The 19,272-nt window shown below is 35.0% G+C and overlaps 1 long non-coding RNA gene across 1 annotated transcript in view; it reads left to right on the top strand.

The window, feature by feature from the left end:
- Positions 1-2,448: 2,448 nt before the first annotated feature.
- Positions 2,449-19,272, top strand: part of LOC129135757 (uncharacterized) — a 228,936-nt gene continuing 212,112 nt past the window's right edge. The window contains exons 1-2 of the long non-coding RNA XR_008536808.2: positions 2,449-2,708; positions 5,884-6,017. This is a non-coding gene — a long non-coding RNA (uncharacterized LOC129135757). The remainder of the gene's footprint in view (positions 2,709-5,883; positions 6,018-19,272) is intronic.

Genomic DNA, 19,272 nt, shown 5'->3' with positions numbered 1-19,272 from the left:
CATATATATGTCGATATATGTATGTAGATACATATATATGTCGATATATGTATGTAGATACATATATATGTCGATATATGTATGTAGATACATATATATGTCGATATATATGTAGATACATATATATGTCGATATATATATGTAGATACATGTATGTGTGTGTATATATATGTAGATACATGTATGTGTGTGTATATATATGTAGATACATATGTGTGTGTGTGTGTGTGTATGTATATATATATATAGCATCTCTGCTCTGGTTTCTCTGGTTTCTCCAAATCTTGCTACCTAATGTTTTCAGTTTGAGTTTCCTAAAAAAGATTGCTAAGCATGCCACTCCCTTGCCTAATAACAGTCAATGTCCATCCTATGGTTATTGGAGAAGATAATATTCCTTAAACTAGCAATTGAGCACCATTCTACTTTCCCAATACCATCTCTCACTTTCATATTTTACACAGTATGGTCTAAAACCCTGAACTACTCACTTTTCCCCCACATATAATATATACTTTTTCTCTTCAATTCCATTCCTGAGTTTGTTCTGCCTGATTCTTTCCTCTCTCACTTCTGCATATCAAATATATGTAATTCAAATGTCACCTGGTCTCATCATCTTGCATATCAAGTTAAGCTGTGTAAAGTACTTTTGTGCTTAATTTTTATTATTACAAAAGCAATATATTAACTTTGTTATAAAAATTTGCATCACCATTCTACTTACCTTAGAGAGGTATTTTTCCTTTATTTACTTTGGCGGTTGCAACCATAACTCCAAAGACCATGCTTTTATTTTATACTAAGTTTTAAAATTTGGAAAAAAAGGGAAAATGGAAGGGTTTAAGAGGCTTATCTTTAAAAATTCTATGTGTTAAGCTAAATCTTTCTTGATTGTCACTTGCTTTGACCAAAAAGCAACCTCTAAACAATGGCTTTCCAGTTTACCAACAGGCTGTTGAACACTTGATTTCAGATCAACTTCGGTAGTGCCTGGCCCACCTTTTCAAGGCCTCTGTTTCTTTTCCTCTTGGTACTTTATTCTGTGTTTGAGGGGAGACCCTTCCCTAGACTCTGTAAGAGAGTAAGAGTTAATAAAAGCCAATCTTTTAACAAGACCTGGGATAACCAATTGGCTTTATTACAGAGATGATAAGGTTTAGCTGCTTCTAATTATGGTCTCTCTCAGATCCAGTGTTACATTTCAGGAGGTTCAGGAAAGGTACCTCTCAGCCCAGATCTTGGTCTACCTCCTGTGGCTGCTGTTAGCTCACCTTTCCTGGGTGAAAATGCCCTTAATCACAGCTACACTGTTTAGGGTGTGGGTGCAAATACATTGCAGGGCAGAGAAAAGCATGACGTATCCCTGTGTTAGTTTGTTGTCTGTAAATTATAACAGAATACCTGAAACTGGATAATTTCTAAGGAAAAGGAATTTATTTCTTTTCTTTATTTTATTCTTTATTCTTTATTTCAGAAGTTTCAGATCAAAGGAGTAAGTTCTTCCTTTTTAATTTAAAAACTCTGCAAGAAGGAAAGTTTTCTGTTTTTATGGCTGAGAAAGGTAGCTCCATTTTTGTGTGTCATCTGGGCTATCTCTACTCTCATGTCTAGAGTTTGGTGACAGGGCACTGGGGCTAGGTCACTGATACCAGGTGACTGATGCTACAGGGCAGTAGAAGAGCTACTTATTTCTTTTCTAAAACAAGATATTAAAATTTTATAACAAGAGGTGGCATTCCAAAATGCAGTGACACTTCAAGGTGCATAATTTACTAAGAAAATGCATAACAATGTATTCCCTGACTCTTGGAACTCTCGGTTGGATCAAGGTGATATGTACATATTTTAAAAAGCCAGAACATCTGTGAAAGAATAATTTAGTTAGTGAAATTGCTTTGAGAAAATCTATGGTATATGGTATTTTCCAAAGTTGGGTACAACAGTATGTCCCTTCCCATATTCCCTTTTAGAACAATGACACTCCCCATCTAGAGGTAAAGTTGAATTTTCTCTCCTTGAATCTGAGTAATACTATGACTCATTTGTAGCAGATAAAAGTGGTGGAAGTGATGCTATATGTTTTCTGAGGATATGCCACAAAAATAATGAAACTTCCACTGAGTTAACTGGGATACTCATTTTGGAGTCTAAACCACCATCTATAAAATCCAACTACTCTGAGGCCACCAGAAGATCCCAAATCATGTGTCTATTCTAAAGCTTCAGTTAAGATTCCAGCTGGTAGCCAATATCAACTGCTACAGAGATACTAAAAACATTTACTGATGATTCCAGACCCCAGGGAGCAAGTCACCTCCTGCCCTGGGCCCAGCTATCCTAAAGCAGAGAAAAGCCATCCCCACTGTTCTCAGTCTGAATATCTGACCTATAGAATTTGTGAGCACAATAAAATTAATTGTTACACCACTAAGTTGTAAAATGGTTACACAGCAGGTGCAACTACAACAGAACACTACATTGCGAGTATAATGAGTATAATGAGAGTCAGGTGGAAACAGCCTGAGGCTTCACCTGAAACCTGTAGCCTGCTAATGTATTCTCTACAGGTGGAGGACCCAGGACTAACAACCGATACAACCAAAATGGCGGCAGTAGAGCTGAAGGGAGACGCCAGAAGGCTGCAACAGTCCATGAACGTTCCTGATGGTGACGGAAGATACACGACCATTTTCCTTGGACCAGAGGTAGGCTAAGTTGAAGAGATATTTGGCATACGGCCTTTTTATGTCCTACCAACCGAAACGGGGAGGGTAGGAGAGCGCTGCAGTTAGTGTCTGAGTGTGGGACTGAAATACAAGTGTTAGTTGAAGAAGGTATCAGGCATATCAAAGGATCTTTAGTCAGAAGAGCACAGCTGGAGACTTCTGAAGAGCCTTGGAAGTTTTCCAGGGTAGAAGTTTGAAATATCTGCAAAGCCCAGAGAGTTAGAAGCCAGTTTACAAAAGTAAAATCCAATAATTATTTTTTCCACAGTTCCATTGCCTTTCCTCCAAAATTATAGTTAAGGAGGACATCAGAGGAAAAAGTAAAACGTAAACAAACAAACAAAAAAACTTAAAAACAACCCAGACGTTTTATAGAAAAATTAAATGAGACCTAGTGGGTATACACATTTTAACCATAGTAACAGGATGGAAGGCAGAATGTGTGGTCCCAGACTCAGACTCAGATAGGTAGATGTGGTTGTCTGAGCTACTAGAAGTCCTCTCTTAATTCCGCTTGCCAACAACCTTTTTTTTTTTTTTTTTTTTTTGAGACAGAGCTCACTCTGTTGCCCAGGCTGGAGTGCAGTGTCACAATCATAGCTCACTGCAGCCTCAAATTCCTGGGCTCAAGGAATCCTCTCACTTCAGCCTCCTAAGCAGCTAGGCGTACAGGTGTGTGTCACTATGCCTGGCTTTTTTTTTTTTTTTAATAGAGATGAGGTCTCACTATGTTACTATGTTGTTTAGGCTGGCCTCAAACTTCTGGGCTCAAGCGATTCTCCTGCCTTTACCTCCCAAAGTGCTGAGATTACAAGTATGAGCCACCATGTCCAACCTTCACCCCCTTCCATTTTCACAATCAAATATTTAGTAACACCATCATCAAGAGGGAGGGCAGAAGAGAATATACATATTTGAGGAGAAAGGGGAAGCTATATAACAGTCATCAAGAAGAGTAATTGGACTAGTGTAATAGGTTGATTAGCAACCAGCATTTGTAGCTCATTTGAGGGTGGCAGCCAAGAATTTAAAATGATTAAGACCTAATGTGATTATCTATTATTTTCCAGTTATGTTCTGCTGTTAGATGGATGCATAGGTTAAGTAAACAGTTGAATTCCAGCAATCTTGAGGTTGCTGAGTGATTTTAAACAGAATCTTAAAATTTAGGCTGGGTAAGGAGAAAAGTAAGGAGATAAGTCATGGTGAAGGGAAGGGGAAGTCTAGTAGGATCAAAGCTGGATGTTCTGCTTAAGTGAAAGAAGAGTCAGACTGGGGTTAGAAGGGGAAGTGAGTAGAAATATAGCAGGTGACTGCTATCTAATAAGTCAGTGATATGTTTGAGGCTTAAAATATATTGGTCCATTATTATTACTATAAGTTTGCATTGCGTAAAATACGTAGGATAACTAGGATATTAAGCAAACTAGAAGTTACTGAAGTTACCAAGATATATCACGAATCTCATTTTATCCCATATGTTGCATATCTCAATCGTGCTAATTAGGGAAGCATTCAGAGAATATTCTTCCACCAACTAAAACATTTTACAGATTTTCACTACACTTAAAAGATATTTCTACTATTCATTGTATTTACCTTTAATAAGCAAGCTTATTCTAGTCAACCAACTTGTATTCAAGTAGAAATTTTAGATGAGCAAATGCAATGTCTGTTTGGGATAGCAACGTATTTTGACAGGTATTGGGAGAGCAAGTAATTATAAATTTTTTGAAATTGTTTGGAAATGTGTTTTTGATATTTAATTGAAATGAATGTGCATCTTTTTCCTCAACACACATATATATTCTGACATAACAATATTTAAGGAAGATAAATACAATTGACAGGTATTGGGAGAGCAACTAATTATAAATCTTTTAGAATTGTTTAGAAATGTGTTTTTGTTATTTAATTGAAATGAATGTACATCTTTTTCCTCAACACACACATATATTCTGACATAGCAATATTTAAGGAAGATAAATACAATTAAATAGAGAATGTGCAAAATTGCATTTCTCCTCTCAATATGAGTCACAGTCTAATACTTAAAAAATATGGCATTTCATATTCTGTATATTCTTAATTTTTCAGTTTTCTTTTTAAATGACTTAATTTATTCACCAAAGGCTGCAATTTTCAGAATATTTATAGATACAGAGGCCATTAAGCCTTTCTGCATAAATGGTAAATAATGACACCATGAAAATAATCCTTTAATGTGACTTTATGAATATGTATGGCATTATTGTGAGTAATACTAATTTCTCAGAACTTCCTTATAAACAGGATAAGTACAAATAAAATAAGCAGTAGGTACTCCAATCATATTGGTTCTGCACATAATTTCTATATGAATAATTTATATGAAAATCATAAAAGAAAGTCTGAAATTATCTGTTGGCTCTCTAGGTTAAAACTTATTATTTTTAAATTTTAGAAAGTTCTACCACAAGGTAATAGAAAAGAAGGGGAAAACACATAGGGTAGGTGAATGATGCCAACTGGAATTTATCTTCTTTGTGTACAATTTCCAGCTATAATATTGAATAATAAAAAAGCAGTAACAAGCCCAAATCTGGCACCTGCTTAATTTTGTACTTCAAATTTGGATGCAATTAAGTAAGCATTTTATTTTTGGAATTGTTTTTGTTATTAACTTTGAATCCCAACAATGCTGAGAGATTTGAATGTTTTTATTGTCAATGATATTCCACTTTTTAAAGCTGAATAGAACACGAAAGCTGAATCATTTCGATATTTCTTCATAAATTTTTTTCTCTAAAATAGTTTGTAATTATAATTATTAGATATCTGTTGTGAATGCCCTACATATCAATAATGACAATATGATTTTAAATTTTTCCCAAAGCATGGTTCATGAATTTAAGTTGCACAATGCCAGTAGACAGTAGACAACCATTTAACAGGAGACAATTCCCATTTGTTACTATCTACCTTTGGTGGTTTTGCATTGATTATTAAAGTACTGTTATTTTGATAGAAACAGATGGTTAAATGTTATTAAAATTACATAATAGTGTATCCTCCATGAAAAAGCCTTTCATTTCATTTCATTTCAATTAAGTGTTATAAACAGTTACTGCGACAAGAATGATGAGGTAGAATTACATATATTGTTTTATTGTAGATAATGCTGAAATGAGCTTCAGTGAATGAATGGATAAAGAAAATGTGATATATTTACAAACTGGAACATTATACAGCCTTTAAAAAGAAGAAAATGTCATTCACGATAACATGGGTGGAGCTGGAGGCATTATGGTAAGTGAAATAAGCCAGGTACAAGAAGGTAAATACTGTATGATATCACATATGGAATCTAAAGAAGTCTGTCTCATAGAAATAGAGTAGAAAGGTGGTTAGCAGAGGAATGAAGGTTAGAGACAGGGAAAGGGAGAATAATCAAAGAGGATAAAGTTTGCTAGGTTGGAGGAATTCTTCTTAGTGATCTATTGGACTATATGGTGATCACAGTTAATAGTAGTATATCAAATATTTCAAAATTGCTTAAAAAATAGATTTTTAATATTCTCACCACAAAAAAATGCTAAGTTGGTGAAGTGATGGATACGCTAATTATCTTGATTGAATCTGTCTACAAACATCATATTGTATTTCATAATTATGTATAAATTTATTTTTCATTAAAAAAGAAAAGAAAAAAATTAAAATATATGTTACATCGTATAAAGAAAAATCTCTTTACAAAACAATTACTATCTTTTGGAAGTAAAGCAATATTAGATATTTTAAAAGAATATGCACTTTAAAACATTTTCTCAAGACAATTTTCTGCTTTAATGTGTGTTTGAGAGGAGTAAAGTTAGTGGATGAAATTTCAGACTCAATGAGAGACTTAAAAAAGAAAAGAAAAGAAAAGAAAAACAAACCCAGCTGTTAAAAAGATATGTTTGACTAAATGGTAAATGTAGTGTAATGTACTAAGTCAGATAGAGCTAATTTTAAACCTCGGCCCTAGCATTTACTTGCTTTGTAAAGTCGAAAAAGTGCTTATGTTTATGGGACTCAAATTCCTTATTTGTAAAGTAGAGAAAATAATATATAACTCAATACATTGTTCTCGGGATTAGAATGATATTATAGAGAAGGTTTGGCAGAGTTCTAGAATATATAAGACACAGTAGATGCTGGTAGTTTCTGTTTAGAGTGTTCCTGAAGCCATCTCATAGAGGTAGCTGCCTGTTTACCTACTTCACACCTTAACTTCGTACCAGGGAGTAGGGTGGATTTGGACTTTAAACCTGAAGAGTGGCTAAAGGCTGTCCTGTCTCTTTACTAAAAACTATGGTGGCAATTAATCTAGCTAAATGCAAGACTGTTAGAAACCATAATATCTTAATTAATATAAAATTAGTACTATGCTAGGGAGGTTAAAGAGGTAGCCTTAATGCTGACAATTTTGGAAATAATAGGAAAATTAGTATGGCAGGCATAATAAAAAGCCTTCAAATGACAGAAGAGGCAGTTGTCTATTTTTTCTATATATCACTATTTTATATTATGGCTTAATTACTGTGACATTTTATCTTCCCCTTCTCAAAATAAAAAGAGGTTATGTTATTCATTTTTATAGCTGAGGAAAACAGCAACATAAGTCACTTGCCGACATCATTAAACTAGTAGCTGGTGGACAGGAATCTATTCCACACTGTGTGACTTTGAGAACTGTTTTAAATCACTAAGCTATATTAATCTTTAGATATTAAGTGTACCTGTATGTCGTCGACTATTTGTAAACAAAGGCTTTCCATAGAGAAATATTAATATATGAAGAAGGGGTGTCAATAAGGTTGACTATTGGCAAAGCAGTAAAAGAAGAATCACATATTAATTTTCAATTTCACCTCCTTTTCATTGCATTTACTTTCAAATTTGGAAGTAAAAAGCTGGGTGCACTCCTACTCAGGAGGCTGAGGAAGTAGGAAGGCCTGAGGCCAGGAGTTCAAGGCTGCAGTGCAGTGCACTACCATGTACCTGTGAACAGCCACTACACTTCAGCCTGCGCAGCAATAGTCAGATCTCTCTCTTAAAAAAAAAAAATCAGGCCGGGCACTGTGGCTCAAGCCTGTAATCTCAGCACTTTGGGAGGCCGAGGAGGGTGGGTCACGAGGTCAGGAGATCGAGACCATCCTGGCTAACACGGTGAAACCCCGTCTCTACTAAAAATACCCAAAAAATTAGCCGGGTGTGCTGGCGGGCGCCTGTAGTCCCAGCTACTCTGGAGGCAGGAGAATGGCGTGAACTCGGGAGGCGGAGCTTGCAGTGAGCGGAGATCACCCCACTGCACTACAGCCTGGGCGACAGAGTGAGACTGTATCAAAAAATCCGAAGTGGTTTTCTTTTTTTTTTTTTTTTAATTATACTTTAAGTTCTAGGGTATATGTGCACAACGTGCAGGTTTGTTACATATGTATACGTGCGCCATGTTGGTGTGCTGCATCCATTAACTCGTTATTTACATTAGGTATATCTTCTAATGCTATCCATCCGCCCTTCCCCCACCCCACGACAGGCCCCAGTGTGTGATGTTCCCCTTCCTGTGTCCAAGTGTTCTCATTGTTCGGTTCCCACCCATGAGTGAGAACATGCGGTATTTGGTTTTTTGTCCTTGGGATAGTTTGCTGAGAATGATGGTTTCCAGCGTCATCCATGTCCCTACAAAGGACATGAACTCATCCTTTATTATGGCTGCATAGTATTCCATGGTGTATGTGTACCACATTTTCTTAATCCAGTCTATCATTGATGGACATTTTGGTTGGTTCCAAGTCTTTGCTATTGTGAATAGTGCCACAATAAACATATGTATGCATGTGTCTTTATAGCAGCATGATTTATAATCCTTTGGGTATATACCCAGTAATGGGATGGCTGGGTCAAATGGTATTTCTAGTTCTAGATCCTTGAGGAATTGCCACACTGTCTTCCACAATGGTTGAACTAGTTTACAGTCCTACCAACAGTGTAAAAGTGTTCCTATTTCTCCACATCCTCTCCACACCTGTTGTTTCCTGACTTTTAATGATCGCCATTCTAACTGGTGTGAGATGGTACCTCATTGTGGTTTTGATTTGCATTTCTCTGATGGCCAGTGATGATGAGCATTTTTTCATTTGTCTGTTGACTGCAAAAATGTCTTCTTTTAAGGGAAGTATCTAAAAACGACCAATACTGAAAATTGTATTATTACATAAAATATTCCTTGTGAACAATTGTCTGACATTATACAAAGGTGTATAAAGGCTTCATGTAGCCATGTTTCTAATAAATATAAACAATTCTGTATAGAGAATATTTGTATTTCAGATTTTATTTTATTTTCAGGCTTTATTTTTGCTTTGTATGTTTTAGTGGGTTTATTAGGATAGGATCCATATGCCATACAATTCACTCATCTGAAATATAAAATTCAATTTTTCTTAGTATATTCATAGAATGGTGAAACCCTCATACAATCTAATTTTAGTCTCCTCAGAAAGTCATGTGGCAGTTAGTATGCACCCCCAAATCACTGACCTCTCAGCTCCTGGAAACCATTAACCTACTTTCTTCTTGTATATAGAGTTGTCTGTTCAAGACTTTGCATATCAGTGAATTCATGTATGTGATTTTATGTGACTGACTCCTTTCACTTAGGTAAATTTTCAATGTTCATTCATGCTGTAGTGTGAATTATTACTTCATTGCTTTGTATTGATAAATAACATTCCATTATATGAATATATCATATTTATCCATTCATCAGGTGATGGACATTTGAATAATTTACACATTTTGGTTATTATAAATCATGTTATTTTAAACATATATGTACAAGGTTTTATGTGGACATGAATAATACATACAAGTTTTGTTTTTATTACTCGGGCATATTTTATTTATTATACATTGTGGTTTAAATTTTCATTTCCTTAATAACAAATGCTGTTGAGCAATTTTTAATATGCCTATTGCCTATTTATACATTTTCTTCAGTAAAATATTTATTCAACCATTGGCTCATTATCATTTGTCTTCTAATGTTGAATTGTAAGAGTTTTTAACTGTATTCTTCATAATAGTGTCTTATCAAATATATGCTTTGAAAATAGTTTCTCCCATTTACAAGTCGTCTTTTCACATTCTTGATTGTGCCCTTAATGCATAAAGTGTTTAATTGTAATGATGCATCTAATTTTGATGACAAATTTTTATCTAACTTTTCTCTTTTTCTCGTTTTTAGTGTCACATCTATGAAAGCATTGCCAAATTCACTATCACAAAGATTTATCCCAATATTTTCTCCTAGGATTTTTAGTTTTATCTCTTATAGTTGGTCTTTGATCCATTTAGAGTTAAATTTTTTGAGGTAGGCGTCTATTTTTTTTTTTTTTGCATGTGTGTATTCAATTGTTTAAGCACCTACTTGAGGGAACTATTATCTCCCAGTTCAAGATCTTGGCTGTGAAATATCAACTGAACATAGATGTTTGGACTTATTTCTGGGCTCAATTTTATCCATTAATTGATATATCTATTTTTATACCAAATTACATTGTCTTGGTTACTTTAGCTTTATTATATGTTTTGAAATTCAGAAGGGTGCATCTGCCAACTTTATTCCTCTTTTTTAAATTTTTGGCTACTCTGACTCCCTTGCATTTCCATATGAATTTTAATTATAAGATGTATATCTGTAAAAAGGCCATTGATACACACACACGTCAAAATATCAATGCCTGTTTCTGTTTTTCTCTTGCCTTTATTAGTAAGTCAGCTTCATAAAATATATATACAGTTGTCCCTTGGTCTCCATGGAAGATTGGTTCCAGGACCTCCTATAGATGCCAAAATATGCAGATGCTTAAGTTTCTCCTATAAAATTGTGTAGTATTTGCATATAACCTATGCAAGTTTTTTTGTATTCATTTCTTTCTTTCTTTCATTTTGTATATTTAAATAATATCTAGATTACTTATAACACTTAATACAATGTAAATGCTAAGTAAATAGTTGTCATACTGTATTGTTTAGAGAATTATGACAATAAAAAGCATTTGTACATGTTTAGTACAGATGGAACTTTTTAAAATATTTTCAATCTGTGGTTGGTTGAATTTACAGATTAAAAACCCATGGATATGAAAGGCTGACTGTGTACATATATACTAATATACATATATTCTCTCAAATATATATTATAAATATGTATTGTATACATAATAATCTGTTAGTACAATTAATCTTAGTCCAAGACTCAAATATTTCTGCCTAGGGTGCTATAAAGTCTATAACAACCTCCTAATTGGTCATTATTAGGCCAACTTTGTCTCCCATCATTCAGAAGAATCATTTGAAACTTAAACCAAAGCAAACCACATTTCTACTTAAAACTATCCAAGTGTTTACACTGCACTTAGAATAAAATTAGTATTTCTTACACATATATGCTTCCTTGACTTCATATCTCCTGGTTTCCTGAATTCTAGCCACACTAGGCTTCTCATTCTTCCTTAAGCACATCTAAGCACATTGTTTGCATATACAACACCCTCAACCTGAAGAATTTTTTGTTTAAGTCTAGCATGCCAGGCTCATTCTGATCATTGAGGTCTCAGGTCTCTTGTCAATTGAAATATTTCTTCCCTGTTCACCCTATCTAAGTAGCCAATGCCCATCACATTATTCTCCAGCACTTCAATAGTATTATCTTATTTAAGCTATCTGTCAGTCCGTAAAATAGTCTTATTTGTTAATGTACCTAATTTTGTTTGGTCTTTCTTCCTTTGTTGTTTTTGGTGCTAGAGTTCAGGGACTTTGACTATCTTACTCATTGCTCCACCACCTGTACCTGAAACCGTCTACTGAACCAAGTCTTGGCATTAGTATGGAATAAGTAACGTTTGGAATTCACCATAACCACTTTTTGCATAATTTTTCTACAGGTTAGATTATGTTGATTAGTACAGAGTGTAAGAGAAGTGCTTATCACTTTTTGGATCTGTTTCTGTATTTATTTATTTTAGATTCAGGAGGTGCACATGCATGTTTCTTACATGGATATATGGCATGGTGCTGAGATTTGGGCGTCCATTGGACCTATCACCTAAATAGTGAACGTGTTACCCAGTAGGTAGTTTTTCAACTCTTCACCCACTCCCTGCTTCCCTCTTTTCAGAGTCCCTAGTGTCTATTTGTCCTATCTTGATATCCATTTGTACTCAAAGCTTAGCTCCCATTAAACTGTTACAGTTGAGAACATATGGTATTTGGTATTCTGTTTCTGCATTAATTCACTTAGAATAATAGCCTCCAGCTACATTCACATCATTTCAAAAGACATGATTTTGTATTTTTCTGGCTGCATAGTATTCCATGATGTATATGTACCATATTTTCTTTATCCAATCCACCACTGATAGGCACCAAGGTTGATTCCATGTCTTTGCTGCTGTGAATAGTGCTGCAATAAACATGTGCGTGGAGGTGTCTCTTTGGTAGAGCAGTTTATTTTCCTTTGGGTATATGCCCACTAATGAGATTGCTAGATCAAATGGTAATTTTATTGTTTATTCTTTGAGAAAACTCCAAACTACTTTTCACAGAGGTTGAACTATTTTATATTCCCACCAACAGTATATAAGCATTCCCTTTTCTCATGCTTGTGACTTTTATATATTGACTTAGAGATAAACTTTTTTTTCTTCAAGCAAGGATGTCTGGTTAAGTCAAGATCCTTTTTATTCTGTGTCAATGATAGAAGGAAAGATAAACTTCTACTGAGGACTAGTGTGTCCAAACATTGTTTCAGAGGGTAGAGGATTAAACCGAAATATGTTTAAACATTTGGGACACCATCTTTTTTCCTAGAAAAAATTCTGTAGATGGGCCCTATTTTAAACTTCCTCAGTATTCCCATTAAATCAGATAATTGTGCTGGAAAATCTTTCTAACCATGCAAAAATAATAAAATGATAACTTTAGCTCACTTAGTTCACAAAAAGAATTCTAGATGGATTGGATCAGAGACTAACAGTGAAAAGCTAAACTTCAGTGTTTAAAAGCATAGGAAAACATATCTAGGGATAGCTTTTCCATAGCATAAAGAAACTATGAGATGGATTCATATAAATTAAAGTCAAATTATGGGTTCTTCTTGCTTGCTGCACAGATAAAACCACTTCACTGAGGCAGTGGTATTGCAGTAGAGAAAGGGTTAAATAATCACAGGTCTAGCCAAGCAGAAGGATGAGAGAAATTACTCAAATCAGCCTCCTTGAAATCTCAGAAGCTAGGGTTTTTCAAGGAGAGTTTGGCAGGCAGGTGGGTAGGGAGTGGGGATGTTTGATTGAGGATGAAATCATAAGGGATCAAAGCTGCCTTCTTTCAGTGAGTCAGTTCCTGGGTTGGGATCGCAAGACCAAACCAGCTAGTTTCTTGGTATGGGTTACCAGTCCAAGTGGCATCAGCTGGTCCACTGGAATGCAGGGTCTGGAAAATACCTCAAACACCAATTTTAGGTTTTAAAATAGTGATGTTATCTATAGGAGCAATTGGAGAGACTACAAATCCTGTGACCTCTGGCTACATGACTCCTGAACCATAATTTTAACTTTGTGGCTAATTTGTTAGTTCTACAAAAGTGGTTTGGGTCCTTGAGCTTGGGGGTTAGTTTCCGGAAGTGGCTGTTATTATATATGTTTTAAAGTTAAACTATAAACGAAACTTCTCCCATAGTAACTAGCTTGGCCTATGCCCAGAAATAAACAAAAATAGCTTAGAGATCGGAAGCAAGATGGAGTTGGTTAGGTCAGATTTCTTTCACTGTCATAATTTTTCTATGTCAGATTTCTCTCACTGTCCTAATTTTTGCAAAAGCAGTTTCAATCTTATGGGAGCAAAAACACTTGGAAGTGCTGTTTTTCCCACACACACACGCATATACACATATATATATATGTGTATATATACACATCTATATACACATATATATGCATGTATATATACATCTATATACACATATATATGCGTATATATATACATCTATATACACATATATACACACATATATATGCGTATATATATACATCTATATGCACATATATACACACATATATATACATGTATGTGTGTGTGTATATATATGTGTATATATATATGTGTGTGTATATATATATATTATTTTAATCCACAGAGATGAAAAAAGTCCCTATGCCCACAAGAAATAATAGCAAGGTCACTTATTCAACAAAAATAAGTTTGAGGTGAGGGAAGGTCAATTTAGCTAGAAGATATTGAAGAGAGAGAAAATAAACCAGAAAACATAATCAATAGATGAAGAGAAGGAGGTCGTTACCCACTGGCAATGCTGATTTCTTGTGCTAATTTAATATAAAAAATGTAAAGATTCTTTTTCAAAGTGTGTGTCTTCTAAGTCTAATTTATAGAAGTTAAAACTTTACAGAGGAAATCTTCAGAAACAGTAAACACTGAATTTGCAACGAAGTACCTTTGCCTAGAACTATTTCAAGAAATTACTCTGCGGGTGAGAATCTAAGAACTGTGATGATCTTGTTCAGGTGTGTGAGAGTGTGGCAGCAATAATAGAACTCACGTTAAAAAAAAAAAAAAAGGACTAAACAAGTAACTCCACTGTCCAGAGTCCCCAGGTCCCCATTTTGCATTTGATCTCTGAACAGCAGGGTACTTTCAGATTCAAGAAAATAAATACTTCTGTCATCAATTCTACTGGCTCATTTAGCACAGCGTATCAAGAAAACATTTATCATTAAATATATGGGAAATATTATTTATTATTTTACCAGTAAAAGTATGTTTTATAATGTTTGAATGTAAAAGCAATTGAGGATAACCAACTGAAACCGTACGGAGATGCATGTCTGTTCACAGTCGGAAAAATGTTATCTTTTAAATACACGGTTTTAAAAGCCAAGCATAGTTTAAAAGGCAGGAGCTAGCTTTTTTGCTTATTTTTAATTTTTTTTACTTTTAGAGGTATGAGTGCAAATGTGTGTGTTTAGTGTGTTTTCATTATTACTATTATTATTTTTGGGGAAAATAATTTTAAAAATACAGTCTGTGGCAGTAAATACATGGGTAACAGTGAACATGGAAATTCAGTTTACACCTCAGTCTTGTTTTCTTCTTCTGGCATCAGAATCAGACCTCCTGAGCAGTTTAAAAGTTTCCTCTTCGTCTTTTTGTTTTTCTTGATTTTTTTAAAGAGTTAACTATTCTTTGACTACTATTGCATCCATATTCTTAGTTCCAGAGCAGTACAAGAAAAAAAATAAAAAAGGACCTCCATCTTTTACAGGTATCTACAGAAGTTAACTAGTGGTAATGTCCCCACACACACTGAAAGCTGGATCTTCCAGAACCAGTATCATGGGATTTTCCCCCTATATTGAAAGTATACTAGTACAATGCTGGCAAATAGATTTTAAATTTATATTTTTCCTCTATCCAGCATTCAAATAATCACAAAGTTGATTACAGTCTATAAATAAGCCATCTTCCTCTGTCCAAACTTGATCCGGGTTAGGTAGGAGACCTCTCACTCTGGGGAATATTTATTTTGTCATCATCTACTAATTGACTCATCAACCAGCTCTATTTAGACGTGTCATAATTTGAATACCATTTAAGTCAGAGTTATATCTTAGCAGTCATCTTTTGGGAAATGAAGTCTGTGAAGAAAAACATTCTTTAAAATTCTGCCACTTACTTTAAATATTTATATTAATGATATTTTGTAAGCAGATGTTTCCTATTTGCTAGAAATATCAGCAACCTTTCTTGTAATTGCATGAAGGATGTGACTCAGCTACAGTACACTTTATAAGTGTTAAGTGATGTGATGATATATAGAATTTTTGACCGTAAAACATTCTTTAAGTTGCTTTTGCCTGATAAATTATTTCTATGTAGTTAAAGCCTAAATCAGACTTTCTGACCAAAGTTTGCCATCATGTGTGTATTTTTTTATTTTCCTGGATTTTTAATTGTCAACTATTATATGCCATTTAATAAGCACCATATCTTTATGTATATACATACATATAAAGCATCTTTATATATTATTTATATAACAATATGCAATAGTTATAGGTATTCAGACCTCATATATTCATATTGAATACATTTATATATAATGTTTCACTAATATTAAAAAGTGCTTGTTTACTTTACCTTTGGATAGTGGATATGGGAATAGTTTAACACTATTTGGAACTTTTCATCTTTCTTTATATGATTACATTGAGATAAACAGGTGCAGTTCCCTAACTTACAGAAGCACTGATGTGAAGCAAGAGTAAAGACAATGTCTAGTAATATACAAATGTTTCAGGACAGCATTTGATGTTGAATATTTTACCAATTATATAGCCAAATGAGATTCCATAAGCAGGTAAGTTTCACTATTACATAATACAGAAAGAAAAATCATAGGATTTTCAAGGTGAACATATAAGTTGAAATGTTTGATTAGCATCTTCACCCCTGACTTTACTGTGACAGTAGTCACTTTACTAACTTAACATTTCAGATTTTCATGTACGAAAGGTGATCTAAGAAATACTTTAAGGTTATTTAGGGAGCTGTCATTAGATGAAGCAGCAAAGACTTGTTCTCCCCCCATCTATTCTCAGTTCTTGCAGGAATAGAGACGTAGAGTTGTACACGTGACCACTCAAAATGAAGAACTGTACTTACCAACTTTCCTTACAGTGAGAGAAGACATGATTTCTAATTTCTGCCCAGTGGTATGAAACAAGTGGACTTTTTTGTTGTTGTTTCTGTTTTTGTTTTTGTTTTTGTTTGAGACAGAGTCTTGGTCTGTCGCCCAGGCTGGAGTGCAGTGGTGTCATCTTGGCTCTCTGCAACCTCTGCCTCCTGGTTTCAAGTGATTCTTGTGCCTTAGCCTCCTGAGTAGCTGTGATTACAGGCATGCACCACCCTGCCTGGCTAATTTTTGTGTTTTTAGTAAAGATGGGGTTTCACCATGTTGGCCAGGCTGGTCTCAAACTCCTGGCTTCAAGTGATCTGCCCGCATCCATCTCCCAAACTGCTGGGATTACAGGAATTAGCCACTGCGCTTGACCAGCGTGGAAGTATTTTTACAACATGCTACTTTTCTTACCATTATTCTCCTTCTTTTGAAGTATGAGGTGACCCACTAAAATTGGCAGAAGAAACTTGGGACTTGATAATCCTGTAGCCATCAGATCAGCTCTGAGCTGCCTATGTTTATTTATATGTAGAGACATAGTTTCAATCCTTTGTAAACCACAGCTTCTTTGGGTTTTTCTGTTACGTCTTCCCAAATATCATTCTAACTAATACATATGATAATGATTTTCTAAGTAATCATTTCTAGGGTTATGTTTTATAATCACTTTTTAAAAAGTCACTCTAAAAGGAAAGATTAAAATGTCATTGAGCAAGCAATAAAGAATAAACATAACCATTCATAAGCACTAAAGTAAATTTATTAGAAATGATTATCAAAATTTAACTATTATTTGAGGTGCCCTGAGGTATGTAACTGGCTATGACAGGACTCCTTGGTCTCGTTTTCTGAATCATTTTCTTCTGTTTGACTTGTAAATGTGTTTTCATATAGCAAGGCTCTGGCATGGGACTTCTTATCTTCATAATCTATAAGCTTTCCCGTGGTGGCTCACGTAATCCTGTGGTTTTGAATGCTCTCTCCAGCCTTGATATAGCTCCCAGACTTAGCTCCTGCTCTCACCTTGTGATGTTCCTCCTCTCCTTTCACCTTCCACCATGAATAAAAGCTTCCTGAGGCCCTCACCAGAATCAGATGCCAGCAACGCGCTTCCTGTACAGCCTGTAGAAATGAGCCAATTAAATCTCTCTTCTTTATACATTATCCAAACTCAGGTATTCCTGTATAGCAATGCAAAAATTGACTAACACATGTTGCATCATGGATTAAAGACAATTTTTTAAGAAAGGAAGCTTAGTCTACTGTATCACATGCTCATATGAGGCAGGCAGTGTTTCTCTGGTCTCCTACACCAATGAGACACAAGGCAGGGAATGGTCACTTTTTAAAAGTATAGATTAAGAAACTTTAACCTACCTTTCACATTTGGTTTATGGTGCATGGTTTATACTTAAATGTATGGATTTTAAATACGTATTCATAGCAGTGGTTTCAAAAGTAATATTGCAATATTCAGTAAATTTTATCTCTCATATATATCTCAGACTCAAAGCTGATATACATAACTGCATAACTGAAATATCCACATGGATATCTAATAGGCCTAAAAGATTTTCCCTTCGAAATAAGCTCTTTCTTCAGCCTTCTCCATTTCTGCAAGTAGCACCACCAATGTTGCAATTAAATAAACCTCTATGAGTTATCCTTAACTTTTTCCTTACATTTTGTGACAGATAATTTTGGTTATCTACCCAATAACTACTTCTCTCTTCTGCATCCTGTCTTGCAGAGTCCATCACCCATAAGAGAAACTAAAAATGCCAGAGTCAACCTTGCTTTTGCCCCCTTTATCATACAGCATAAACATGAATTTCAGTCACAGCCAATGAGTCCTGGAAGGAAGTTTGCACTGTAGCTTCTGGAGAAAAATATTTTTCATTAAAAAATAAGCCAGGCACGCTGGCTCACTCCTGTAATCCCAACACTTTGGGAGGCCGAGGTGGGCGGATCACAAGGTCAGGAGTTCGAGACCAGCCTCACCAACATGGTGAAACCCCGTCTCTACTAAAGGTACAAAAAATTAGTTGGGTATGGCGGCACACACCTGTAATCCCAGCTACTCAGGAGGCTGAGGCAGGAGACTCGCTTGAACCTAGGAGGCAGAGATGGCAGTGAGTCAAGATCATGCCGCTATACTCCAGCCTGGGGACAGAGTGAAACTCTGTCTGAAAAAGTTAAAAAAAAAAAAAAAGTGTAGAAAGAAAAAGATTATCCCTTCTTCCATCTTCTGTAAATTGCCACATATATATGGGGTGTATCTGTATCAGCCTTTTATGATTAGGAGAGAACAAGCCTAACAACCAAGTCAATAATTTTGACAACTGCAGTTGTAAAAAGATAGAAAAATTCTGGATCCTTGGTTTTATTTGTAAATCTGGAAAGCCCTGGTTCCATATTTCTTGTTTCAGAGATTGTTTAAGCCTCTTTCAATTAGACATTTTATTGTTGAATTTGAAAGTATCTTAAATGATACACACACAATCTCCATGTTCTTTCAAATCTCCTGTGAAAAGATATTCTGAATTGATTTATCTTCATCTCCTCTAATTCCCTAGGCCAAATTGCTGTTATCTGTAGTTTGGAATACAACAGCAGTCTCCTAAATGTTTCCTCTGCTTCCATTCTTGCTGCCAGTCAAATCACAACACCACAGTTATAATTGTCTTTCTAAAAACATACATTATTATGTCACCTTCCTGCTTAAAACTCTCCAGGGCTTTCCAATTGCACTTAGGAATAAAA

This window comes from Pan troglodytes, chromosome 7, assembly GCF_028858775.2.
Source record: "Pan troglodytes isolate AG18354 chromosome 7, NHGRI_mPanTro3-v2.0_pri, whole genome shotgun sequence".
Classification (NCBI taxonomy): Eukaryota; Metazoa; Chordata; class Mammalia; order Primates; family Hominidae; genus Pan; species Pan troglodytes.
This window is presented reverse-complemented; position numbering and strand designations above follow the sequence as displayed.